The 13,642-nt window shown below is 42.8% G+C and overlaps 1 protein-coding gene across 2 annotated transcripts in view; it reads left to right on the top strand.

Annotated features, from left to right (window-relative positions):
* The window catches only part of il1rapl2 (interleukin 1 receptor accessory protein-like 2), a 685,297-nt gene that overhangs the window by 63,243 nt on the left and 608,412 nt on the right, over positions 1–13,642 (top strand). The window lies entirely within an intron of this gene.

Below are 13,642 nucleotides of genomic sequence, written 5' to 3'. Positions count from 1 at the left end.
CTTCACCCAAGAAAGGTGGTGGGTTATGGCCAATCCTGGATCTGCGTGTCCTGAATCGGTCCCTTCACAGGCTGCCGTTCAAGATGCTTACACAGAAACGCATTTTCGAATGCATCCGTCCCCAGGATTAGTTCGCAGCAATCGTCCTGAAGGACACGTACTTTCATGTCTCGATTCTGCCTTGACACAGACCCTTCCTACGGTTTGCGTTCGGGGAGTTGGGAATATCAGTACAAAGTCCTACCCTTCGGGCTGGCCCTGTCGCCCCGCGTCTTTACCAAGGTTGCGGAGGCGGCCATTGTTCCGCTCAAGGAACAGGGCGTTCGCATTCTCAATTACCTCGATGACTGGCTCATTCTGGCCAGCTCGCGAGAGCAGTTGTGTGAACATGGGGACATGGTGTTAGCTCACCTTAGCCGGTTGGGTCTTTGGGTCAACTGGGACAAGAGCAAACTCGCCCCTGGGCAGAGGATCTCTTATCCCGGTATGGAACTGGACTCGGTCGCCCGGACAGCGCGCCTCAAAGAGGAGTGCGTCCAGTCAGTGTTGAACTGCCTGAGTTCGCTCAAGCGCAGGACAGCGGCCCCACTGAAACTTTTTCAGAGGCTCCTGGGGCATATGGCATTCGCACCCGCAGTCACGCCGCTCGGATTGCTTCATATGAGGCCGCTTCAGCACTGGCTTCACGGCTGGGTCCCGAGATGGGCATAGCAACGCGGTACGTTCCGTGTCCCCGTGACACCGAACTGCCGTCGTACCCTCACTCAGTCGTCGGACCCTTCATTCCTGCGGGCAGGAGTTCCCCTTGAACAAGTGTCCAGGCATGCTGCGGTCTCCACAGATGCCTGTGCCACCGGGTGGGGAGCCACATAAAATGGGCATGCAGTCTCGGGTCTGTGGACGGTGCTCCAACTGCATTGGCATATTGCCTTGAGTTGCTAGCAGTACGTCTTGCACTGGGCCGCTTCAAAGAGCTGTTGTCAGACAAGCACGTACTGGTCCGCTCGGACAGCACTGCGACAATTGCGTACATCAACCATCAGGGTGGTCTACGCTCCCGTCGCATGTCGCAACTCGCAACTCGCCCGCCATCTCTTGCTATGGAGTCAGAAGCATCTGAGGTCACTGCATGCCATTCACGTCCCAGGCGTGCTCAACCGTGGAGCCGACGAGCTTTCACGGCAGCCTCCGCTTCCGGGCGAATGGAGACTCCGTCCCCAGGTGGTCCAGCTGATCTGGCAGCGTTTTGGGGCCGCACAGATAGATCAGGTCTTGCTAGTGGCTCCGTATTGGCCCACTCGGACCTGGTTTTCGAAACTGACGCTCCTCGCAACAGCACCTCCATGGCCCATTCCTCTGAGGAAGGACCTTCTGACTCAGAGACAGGGCACCCTCTGGCACCCGCGTCCCAACCTCTGGAAACCCCATGTCTGGTCCCTGGACGGGATGCAGAGGTTCTAAGTGATCTCCCCCAGTCGGTTGTAGACACTATCACTTCCGCTAGAGTTCCTTCTACGAGGAACCTCTATGCGTTGAAGTGGAGCTTGTTGAATGGTGTTCCTCTCATCAAGAGGACCCCGGATCATGTTCGGTCAGGTCTGTGCTTTCCTTCCTGCAAGAGGGCTTGGAGCGAAGGCTGTCTCTCTCCACCCTCAAGGTGTATGTTGCCCTATTGCCGCACATCACGATGCAGTCGATGGTAAGTCTTTGGGGAAGCACGACCTGATCATCAGGTTCCTGAGGGGGGCGAGGAAACTGAATCCGCCTCGCCCTTCCTCTATACCCTCTTGGGATCTCTCCCTGGTACTTACATCTCTCCAGGGTCATCCCTTCGAGCCTTTGCAGTCAGTAGAGTTAAAAGTACCATCCCCTTAAGACCGTCCTCCTGGTTGCATTGGCCTCAGTGAAGAGGGTAGGGGACCTCGCGCATTTTCAGTCGACGAATCATGCCTGGAATTCGGGACCGGTGACTCTCACGTTATCCTGAGACCCCGGCCTGGATATGTACCCAAGGTTCCTACCACTACCTTCAGAGATCAGGTAGTGAACCTGCAAGCGCTGCCTTTGGAGGAGGCAGACCCAGCCCTGGCTTTGCTCTGTCCCGTCCGTGCTCTGCACCTGTACGTGGATAGAATGTGAAGCTTTAGGACCTCAGATCAGCTCTTTGTCTGTTACAGAGGCCAGCAGAAGGGAAAGGCTATCTCCAAGCAGAGGATGGCCCACTGGATAGTGGACGCCATCGCCTTGGCTTATCAGTCCCAAGGCATGCCTTGCCCGCTTGGGTTAAGAGCTCACTCTACTAGAGGAGAGCTCTTCCTGGGCGCTGCTGCACGGCACCTCGCTGACAGATATCTGTAGAGCTGCAGGCTGGGCGACACCCAACACGTTCGCTAGATTCTATAGCCTTCGTGTGGAACCGGTATCTTCCCGTGTACTCGCTTCCAGTAGCTGGTAATGCGAAGAACCCGTTCTAGTGTTGGCTTGCTATGCCACTCCCGCTCTCTGGGCCGGATACGTGCATCCATTGCTCCAGTAGAGTTCCCCGCTCGGCGAACCCTGTTGAGTTCCTCCGCCTCCCCTTGCGGCTCATTGCAGAGTGCCATCCCAGGGACTCCATATGCGTACTGCCCACAGCCAGTCCATATGTGTATTCCATGTAATTCTTCCCCTGTATGTAACCCTCGTTCCCTGAAGGAGGGAACGGAGATGTACGTCAGTAGTGACCGACGAATTGGGATATCGCCATAGAGCCCTATCAGCTTCGGATGAAATTAAACAAGCCAATGGAATTGGCATGCGATATTTGCATAATGCGCACCGCCCCCGCCAGGTGGGTACAAATAGGGAAGCTGAGGAGACAACCTTGAGTCTGCACTACAGCGAAGGCACAGGAACTGATTAATTTACAATCATTAGCTCCGACCAACAGGAAGTCAGCTATTTTAGTTTGAATGTGGAATTTTTGAATAAACAAGGTCTGAAATTTTAACTACTCCTCTTAGGGGATTCATGCAGTCGCCACCAAACTTTCTGAACATGATGACAAGACACTGAAGATGCTAAAATGCAAACAATTATTGGATATCTTGAATGGTTTTGCCATGGCAACGGTTTAAATTAAGAACAAAAAAGGGAAACAGGAAAAGACTTATATTTACTAACCACGGAATTATACATCCCTTATTTCAATATAAAATAATACAAATATTATAAATAAGCACATTTTAATTCAATTTTTCATTTCAATAAGTATGTGTAAGTTAAAATTAGGCAGATAACTGCTCTTTGGTTAAAATAATTAAAATAATATTCAAATGTCATATATAGAATAAGCACTAGAGGGCAGCAAATACCTATTTTTAAAATTGCGAGGCTCTTGAGTTTTTGCTGAAGGGCGTGTCCGTGGCGGCCTGGAAAAGTTCGATGTTTCGCCATGAAACAGGAAGTTGTTGTAACTCGGGCATACAATGTCCGATCTGTCCGAAACTTCACATGTTTTATTAGAGTCTTGACCTGAAGACATCTACATGGCAATATTCAGTTACAGTCATAGCGCCACCTGTGGGTAACAAATGACATGTTTTACACTGTGATTAATTCCTCATAGAGATTTAACCAGAAGCACATCATATATGGTCAGTCTAATCTTAAGACCTTTGCGATGTTAAATTGCAAAGATCTTGAGTTTTCGTTGAAGGGTGTGTCCGTGGCGGACTGACAAAGTCTGATGTTTCGCCATGAAAGCGGAATCACATTTTGAAGGCCTAAACATGCTCGAAAACTCATGAAACTTTCCAGATGCGTCAGAAGTGGTGAAAATTTATGTCTGATATGGGTTTCAGAAATAGGTGGGGCAAAATGGCCCTGACGCTACATTTCACGTACAAGTATGAAATTCGGTACACACATCTATCAGTCCAATACCTACAAAAAAGTCAACAAAATCTGGAAACCAACAGGAAGTCAGATATTTTGAATTAACTTTGCAAAATTTGTGCATTTTTTGCCATTTCCAGACGTTGTACTTTAACGAACTCCTCCTAGAGCTTTAATCAGAGCAAGGTCATATTTGGTCAGTCTAATCTAAAGGCCTTCGCGATGTTAAATTGTGAAGATCTAGAGTTTTCACTAAAGGGCGTGTCCGTGGCGGCCTGAGAAAATTCGATGTTTCACTATGAAACAGGAAGTTGTTGTAACTTGGGCATGCAATGTCTGATCTGCCCCAAACTTCACATGTTTTATTAGAGTCCTGGCCTGAAGACAAAGTTCGATGTTTCGCCATGAAACAGGAAGTTGTTGTAACTCGGGCATACAATGTCCGATCTGTCCGAAACTTCACATGTTTTATTAGAGTCTTGACCTGAAGACATCTACATGGCAATATTCAGTTACAGTCATAGCGCCACCTGTGGGTAACAAATGACATGTTTTACACTGTGATTAATTCCTCATAGAGATTTAACCAGAAGCACATCATATATGGTCAGTCTAATCTTAAGACCTTTGCGATGTTAAATTGCAAAGATCTTGAGTTTTCGTTGAAGGGTGTGTCCGTGGCGGACTGACAAAGTCTGATGTTTCGCCATGAAAGCGGAATCACATTTTGAAGGCCTAAACATGCTCGAAAACTCATGAAACTTTCCAGATGTGTCAGAAGTGGTGAAAATTTACGTCTGATATGGGTTTCAGAAATAGGTGGGGCAAAATGGCCCTGACGCTACATTTCACGTACAAGTATGAAATTCGGTACACACATCTATCAGTCCAATACCTACAAAAAAGTCAACAAAATCTGGAAACCAACAGGAAGTCAGATATTTTGAATTAACTTTGCAAAATTTAAACATCGACAAAGTTCGATGTTTCGCCATGAAACAGGAAGTTGTTGTAACTCGGGCATACAATGTCCGATCTATCCGAAACTTCACATGTTTTATTAGAGTCTTGACCTGAAGACATCTACATGGCAATATTCAGTTACAGTCATAGCGCCACCTGTTTTATTAGAGTCTTGACCTGAAGACATCTACATGGCAATATTCAGTTACAGTCATAGCGCCACCTGTGGGTAACAAAAGACATCTACATGTCAATATTCAGTTACAGTCATAGCGCCACCTGCGGGCAACAGAAAATGATGTTTTACAGTGTGATTAACACCTCGTAGAGATTTAACCAGATCAACATCCATATTTGGTCTGTCTAATCTTAAGGCCTTAGCGATGTTAACTTGCGAAGATCTTGAGTTTTCGCTGTCTGTGGTGGCCTGACAAAATCTGATGTTTCGGCATGAAAGAGTAAGCTGTTGTAACTCAGGCATACAGTGTCCGATCTGCCCCAAACTTCACATGTGTGATAAAAGTCTTGGCCTAAAGACATCTATATGCCAATATTCAGTTAGTCTTAGCACCACCTGCTGGTAACAGGAAATGGCATGCTTTGCACTATAATTCACTCCCAGAAACACATTTGTAAATGCCATGAAGTACCAAACATGCTAGAAACACATTATATCGTATGCGATTAACACCACAAAACAGAAAGTTGTTGTAACTCAGGCATACAATGTCCGATCTGTCCCAAACTTCACATGTTTGATAATAATCCTGGCCTGAAGACATCTACATGGCAATATTCAGTTATGCTGGCAGCAGGAAGTGTGGTGCGTCAAAATGACTTTGCCATATTTCTCCTCTATTTATCCGCCACTGGTGGCGCAGGGCCCTCTTGATCCACTAAGGATTGTTATTATTATTATTATTTTATTTTATTTTTTTTCTGTCATTCGGGGCTTTTTGAGGTCCTTAACATGCTCAAAAACTCTTGAAAATTGGCACACACATTGGAACCTGCGGCCATTAGGACGTTGCAGAGGCTGGTACCTGGGCGTGGCGAGGGGCTCGACAGCGCCCCCCTTGAACGGAGTCTGAAATCTTGGTCCATATATCAAACACGCTTACACACATTAGTATGAAACTCGGTACACATATAGACCTCATCGGGCCTAACAACTTTCGTGCTCTAAGTTATACGCTGGCTCAACAGGAAGTCGGCTATTACGGGTTGTTTGAAAAACGCATGCTTTGGAATTTGATATTCTCCTACGCGATTAATCCGATCACCACCAAACTCGGTCAGCATGAAGTCAAGACATTGATGATGCTAAATTGCCAGCAGATTTTTGATATCTCGAATGGTTTGGCCGTGGCGAGGCAACGAATTTATGCCGAGAAAAGGGAAACAGGAAGTGATATAACATCTGCATACATTAATTGATTTTGATGAAACTTCAGCTGTGTGTTCATTGTACAAGGCAGATCACGTGGATGTGACTATTGTGAGTCAAAGTTATAGCGCCACCTACTGGCAGCAGGAAGTGTGCCACTTTCAACATGCTTTGAGATCACCCTCTTATTTTTACCCGATTTGCTTTAAACTTCATCACAATAATGTCAAAACATTACAGATGTAGACCTTTGAATAGAATCGTGATATCTCAAACACTGTTGCCATGGCAACGCATCAAACTTTAATATTCCTTTTGGATGTTTTTGAGACTCTTAGCATGCTTCAAATTGTATGAAACTCCACGCACACATCAGGATTGTTATCCAGTAGGCATGGGCAAAGCCTTAGAAATGGGCGTGGAGGAGGGGCTCTATAGCGCCACCTTATAGTGCAGTAAATGTAGAGTGAATTTGACATAGTTATTTGATGTTTAACCGCTTTAAATGCCTATTGCCCGCTGTGCACAGTTGCTCTCAAGCCACCGGGCTTGGGCCCGCCATCGCTGCTTGCAGCTATATTTATTATTTTATTTTTTTTCTATGTTTTTGGGGTTTTTGGGGCCCTTAATGTGCTCAAAAACTCTTTAAAATTTGCACACGGGTCAGAATCCTCGGCCATCAGGGCCGGGCAGAAGCTGGTACATGGGCGTGGCAGGAGGGCTCGACAGCGCCCTTTTGAATAGGGTCCGAAAACTTGGTCCATATATCAAACACGCTTGCACACATAAGTATAAAACTCGGTACACTTTTAGACCTCATCGGGCCTAACAACTTTCGTGCTCTAAGTTATACGCCAGCTCAACAGGAAGTCAGTTATTATAGGTTGTTTGAAAAACGCATGCTCTGGAATTTGATATACTCCTCCTAGGTGATTAATCCGATCACCACCAAACTCGGTCGGCATGAAGTCAAGACAGTGATGATGAAAAATTGCCAGTGGATTTTTGATATCTTGAACTGTTTGGCCGTGGCAAGGCAACAAATTTATGGCGAGAAAAGGGAATCAGGAAGTGTGTTATAACTTCTGCATACATTGATTGATTTTTATGAAACTTCACCAGTGTGTTGGTTGTAGGAGTCCGATCACATGGATGTGACTATTGTGAGTCAAAGTTATAGCGCCACCAACTGGCAGCAGGAAGTATATCACTTTTAAAATGCTTTGAGATCACTTTCTTATTTTTACCCGATTTGCTTCAAACTTCATCACAATAATGTCAAAACATGGCAGATGTAGACCTGTTAATGTATTTGTGATATCTTAAATATTGTTGCGATGGCAACCCATCAAACTTTAATAATATTCTTGGGCATTTTTGAGCCTCTTAACATGCTTTAAATTGCATGAAACTTGACACACACATCAATATTGTCATCTAGTAGACATGGGCAAAGCCTTAGAAACGGGCGGGGAGCAGGGGCTCTACAGCGCCACCTTTTGACAAAAGTGGGGGGGTTAGTTTAACCTACAGTCACCTAACTCAGTACACTTATTGTTTTCATTAAGCCGGACAACTTTTTAATTTACAGTCATTAGTTCTGACCAACAGGAAGTCAGATATTTTGGTTTGAATGTGGATTTTTCACACACACACACACACACACACACACACACACACACACACACACACACAAACACACACACACACACACACACACACACACACACACAGACATAGACTCTCTCTCTGTCCAAACCCCCTACCCCCTCCTTCCTCCTCCGCCCTACCCTCCCCTCTCACTCAGTCTCTCTGTGTGTGTGTGTATGTGTATGTGTGTATTACAATCTTAATTAGTGGTCTTTAACCCTTTCACTAATTACCCATTTATTGATGAACTTATAAAAATTTTGAACTGCAAATGATAACTTCACACGCATTTGAAATTAAGCCATGATACTATATCACTATTAGGACAGGACTAGTTTTCTAAATGTTGTTTGAGTTACAATTATTGTTTTTACAATTTAAATTATTTTTAAATGAATTATTTATTGATATAATTCAAATTTTTTTTTTTTTTTTTAAAAACCCTCTTTAAGTAAATTTCATGTGATTATGAAAGTGTCTGTTTAAAATAAACTTGCATAAGTGAGCAGAAAAATCTAGACATGTACCTTACTATTACCTGAGACTGATATTAAAATCATCTTTGCAGGTTTCGCAGGCTCTATTTATTAATTTTATAATTGTATTTTTTGTACCACACATATTGAAATTAAATAAAAGCATGCTTTTGGTGCAAAGGATTGGTGCACAAACAATAGCTCAGGGAGGTCAAAACACATGAAAGAAAGTGTTAAGATAATACAACATCAACAATCACAGACATTCGCATTAAGACTGGATTACATTTCTCAGAGTACTGTTGAATTTGCGCAAATAACAGTATGTAATTTGCTCTGGAATTTTATAGAGGTTGTCTGAGAGAAACACGGACATGGAAGATTAGGATGATATTCTGCACTCATTTGAAACTGACCTATGATATTCTATGACGTGAAATTCATCTAAATTTAAACGATCTCATGGATGTGGCTGTTGTGATTTGTGATCATATAGGAACCAGCTGCTGCAGTAAATGAGGTCTGAATTTGACATAGACATTTATGACATTTTTTTAACTACAGTCACCAAACTTGGTACACATATTGTTCTCATTAAGCCGGACAACTTTTTAATTTACAGTCATTAGCTCCGACCAAAAGGAAGTCAGATATTTTGGTTTGAATGTGGATTTTTTGAATAAACAAGCTCTGAACTACTACGTCTAGGGGGTTTATTCGATTCAGACCATACATTTTTTACCATGGTGCTAAGACATTGAAGATGTTAAATTGCGAACAGATATTGGATGTCTCGAATGGTGTTGCCATGGTGATAGATTAAAGTAATGTTAAAAAAAGGAAACGGAATGACTCATATTTTCTATAAAGAAACACTATACACAATTAATTTATATATCAAACACTAATCAAACACACCTAAAGCAGCTAATCAAGCCAGTTTATTTGTAGGCCATTGACAACATAGTATTATATTATTAGATTGATAATTAGGTTAATTAAAATATAAAAACACACTGCAAATGATAACTTCACACTCATTTGAAATTGAACTATGACACTATATCACTATTTGGACAGGACTACTTTTCTAAATGACACTTGAGTTACAATTCTTATTAAAGCTGCAAGCAGCGATGAAAGGGCCCTCGCACCTGGGCTCACCACCACCCATTGGCCTTAGGAAAACAGTGAAAAGTGGGCGACATGCATGTAAGCGAGTAAATACAGGAGAATTACGGTAAAATTATTTAAAAGTGCCACACTTCCTACTGCCAACAGGTGGCGCTTTGACCATAACTGAATATTGCGACATAGATGTGTTCAGGCCAGAAATATTATCAAACGTGTTACGTTTGGAGCAGATCGGACATTGTATGCCTGAGTTACAACAACTTCCTGTTTCGTGGCGATAATCGTATACATTAGCACTTAGCCAAGTGCTGCATGATTTAACGTGTTTGTAGCATGTTTGGTACTTCGTGGCATATTGAAATGTGTTTCTGGGAGTGAATTACAGTGTAAAGCATGCCATTTCCTGTTGCCAGCAGGTGGTGCTACGACTAACTGAATATTGTCATATAGATGTCTTTAGGCCAGGACTCTCATCACACATGTGAAGTTTGAGGCACATCAGACATAGTATGCCTGAGATACAACAGCTTCCTCTTTCATGGCGAAACATCAGACTTTGTCAGGCTGCCACGGACACGCCCTCCAACGAAAATTCAAGATCTTTGATATTTATCATCAGTAAGGTCTTAAGATTAGACTGACAACATATAATGTTGATCTGGTTAAATCTCTATGAGGAGTTAATCACAGTGTAAAACATGTCATTTCCTGTTACCCACGGGTGGCGCTATGACTGTAACTGTATATTGTCATGAAGATGTCTTCAGGTCACTACTCTAATAAAACATGTGAAGTTTGGGGCAGATCCGACATTGTATACCCGAGTTACAAGAACTTCCTGTTTCATGGCGAAACATCGTGTCAGGCCACCACGGACACGCCCTTCAGTGAAAAATCTAGATCTTCGCAATTTAACGTCGCAAAGGCCTTTAGATTAGACTGACCAAATATGACATTGATCTGATTAAAGCTCTAGGAGGAGTTCATTAAAGTACAACGTCTGGAAATGGCAAAAATTGGCAAGTTAATTCAAAATATCTGACTTCCTGTTCAGATTTAGATTTTGCTCCAAGAGACTTTTTTGTAGGTATTGGGCTGTTAAACGTGTGTACCGAATTTCAAAATCTACGTGAAATGTAGCGCGAGGGGCACTTCATTAGGTGGCGCTATCGAGCCATTTTGCCCCGCCCAATTCTGAAACCCATAACAGACGTAAATTTTCACCACTTCTGATGCATGTGCAAAGTTTCATGAGTTTTCGAGCACGTTCAGGCCCTCAAAAATGCGATTCACTTTGGAGAAGAATAATAATAAACGGAGCAATTCCAATAGGGTCCTCACACCATCGGTGCTCGGGCCCTAATAATAAACAGAGGAAATCCAATAGGGTCCTCACACTTTGGTGCTCGGGCCCTAATAAACGGAGCAATTCCAATAGGGTCCTCACACCATCGGTGCTCTGCCCTAATTACCAGTCAACTGTGATTTCATGTATTGATTCAGACAAGACTACCTTTTTTTTTTTTTTTTTTTTTTTTTGACAAAAGAAAAGTGTGTTGTGTAGATATGGGCATTACAGAAGATCAAGTGCTGTGTTTGCGAGCATCACATATGACGCATGTCTTTAAATTAGTTATTTATATAATTCTAATTTATTCAAAACCCATATTTACATAAATTTCACATGGTTTTGTAAAAGTGGCTGTTTATAACAAACTTGTATAAGTGAGCAGAAAAATCTAGACACATACCTTACTTTTACCCAAGACAGATATTAAAATCATCTTTGCAAGTTCTGTGATTTGGCTCTATTTATTAATTTTATATTATTTTTATTTTTACATCAAATACTACCCATACTGAAATTAAATGAAAGCATGATTTTGGTGCATAAGATTATTGCACAAACAACAGCTCAGGGAGGTCAAAAAACACATGGAGAAGTGTTAGGGTAATACAACATCAGCAATCACAGACATTCACATCACTTTATTAGATTTCTCGGAGTACTGTTAAGTTTGCGCAAATAACAGTAGGTAGTTTGCTCTGGAATTTTTATAGTGGTTGTCTGAGAAAAATGCAAACATGGCAGATTATTCTGCACTTATTTGAAATTGACTTATGACATTCTATGACATGAAATTCATCTACATTTAAATGATCTCATGGGTTTGGCTGTTGTGGTTTTGATCATATGGGCACCAGCTGCTGCAGTAAATATGGTGTGAATTTGACCTAGACCTTTTATGTTTTTACCGTTTTTACCGTTTTACCGTTTTACCACTGGGGTGGCGGTGCCACCAGGCTTGGGCCCGTCATCGCTGCTTGCAGCTATATTTAGGGCCCAAGCCGAAGGTGAAGGCCTTATTGTTCCCCTAAGGATTATTATTTTTTTTTTTTCTGACTATTCGGGCACTTTTGGGGCCCTTACCATGCTCGAAAACTCTTGAAACTTTGCACACACATCGGAATCCGCGGCAATTAGGGCCGGGCAGTAGCTGGAACCCGGGCGTGGCACAGGGGCTCAACAGCGCCCCTTTGAATGGGCTCCGATAACTTGGTCCATATATCAAACATGCTTGCACGCATTAGTATGAAACTCGGTACACATATAGACCTCATGGGGCAATTTTCGTGCTTTAAGTTACACGCCAGCTCAACAGGAAGTCAGTTATTATGTGTTGTTTGAAAAATGCATGCTCTGGAATTTGATATTTAATCCGATTACCACCAATCCGATCACCACCAAACTCGGTCAGCATGAAGTCAAGACAATAATGATGACAAATTACCAGCAGATCGGTAATGACAAACGGAGACATAATTCATTTATAACATTAACAAGATGACTCGTTGAATTCATTTTGGGAGCGACGGCTGAATGTATTTTTAGTCAAATGCCTGTATATAAGATTAGTATTGGCAAAGTTCAGAGGCGATTTGACTTACATGATTTAAAACCTGACATTTCAATGTTTCTTTGGACATATGTCTAATGTTTGTGTGATTAGTATTCTGGAAGTTACAGTTCATTTTCTCAGGACTATCAGAATGGACTTCATTCAGATAGAGATGGCAGGTTGTGCATCATGTTAGTTTCCTTTATTTTGCAAAAAACACAACATTTTGTTTTTACTGTGAGTGTACACAAATAAAAGAAGACATTACACAGTTTTTAGTAATATATAACTCTTATTTGTATGTCCAAAACTGCCGGAGTATTTCGAGTCTCTTTTGCACTGTTAAGAAAAAAAGCAAGTAAAGGCGTCGACGACTTAAGCCCCGGGTATACACTAAACTACGGATGCGTGTGGATGACCGAGTTCGACACATGCGCAGTACAATTTTTTCTATACTCTTTACCAGACATCGTGTCATCAACGGGACATTCGCTGGGCAGGATCGGAGAAGAAAAATAGTGCATCCACCTTTGCAACATAGTTCAGAAGATACACCAAGAGAACAGGAATCAAAAATGATGGAGAAGGCATGCTTCTGAGTTTACTCTTGTTTTTGAATCGCTCTTTACACACTCTTCTTCGACGACTTCACACTGTGCTCAGTTCTGTGCGTATTGCCACCTAGTGGACTCTTCTGTCCTGCTTGCGCACACGCTGTTGCACGCGCACCATCCGCGCGGTCTCGAAATTTGGGCTGCATGCGGACAGGGTGTGCGGCCGACCTCCAGCCGAAATGAAAATTACGTCATGCTGACGGTGCACGAACGCGGACAGCTGAAGTCAGATATTTTGAATTTTCTCTGCAAAATTGTTGCAGTTTTTGCCATTCCCAGACGTTTTACTTTAACTTTAACTCCTCCTAGAGATTTAATCAGATCAACATCATATTTGGTCAGTCTAATCTTAAGGCCTTCTTGTTAAAATCTTGATATTTCGCCATTAAACAGGAAGCTGTTGTAAGTTGGGCTGAACATGGACATCGACATGCCAATGTTCAGTTACAGTAATATCGCCACCAGCTGGCAACAGGAAATGGCATGTTTTATACTGTAATTCACTCCCAGAAACACATTTAAATATGCCACAAAGTACCAAATATGCTAGAAACACATTAAATCATGCAACGCTTGGCCAAGTGCTAATGTATGCGATTAATGCCATGAAACAGTATGTTGTTGTAACTCAGACAAACAATG

The sequence above is a fragment of the Ctenopharyngodon idella genome, chromosome 14 (assembly GCF_019924925.1).
Source record: "Ctenopharyngodon idella isolate HZGC_01 chromosome 14, HZGC01, whole genome shotgun sequence".
NCBI lineage: Eukaryota > Metazoa > Chordata > Actinopteri > Cypriniformes > Xenocyprididae > Ctenopharyngodon > Ctenopharyngodon idella.
Note: the sequence above shows the minus strand (reverse complement) of the source record. Positions and strands in the feature narration are given on the sequence as shown.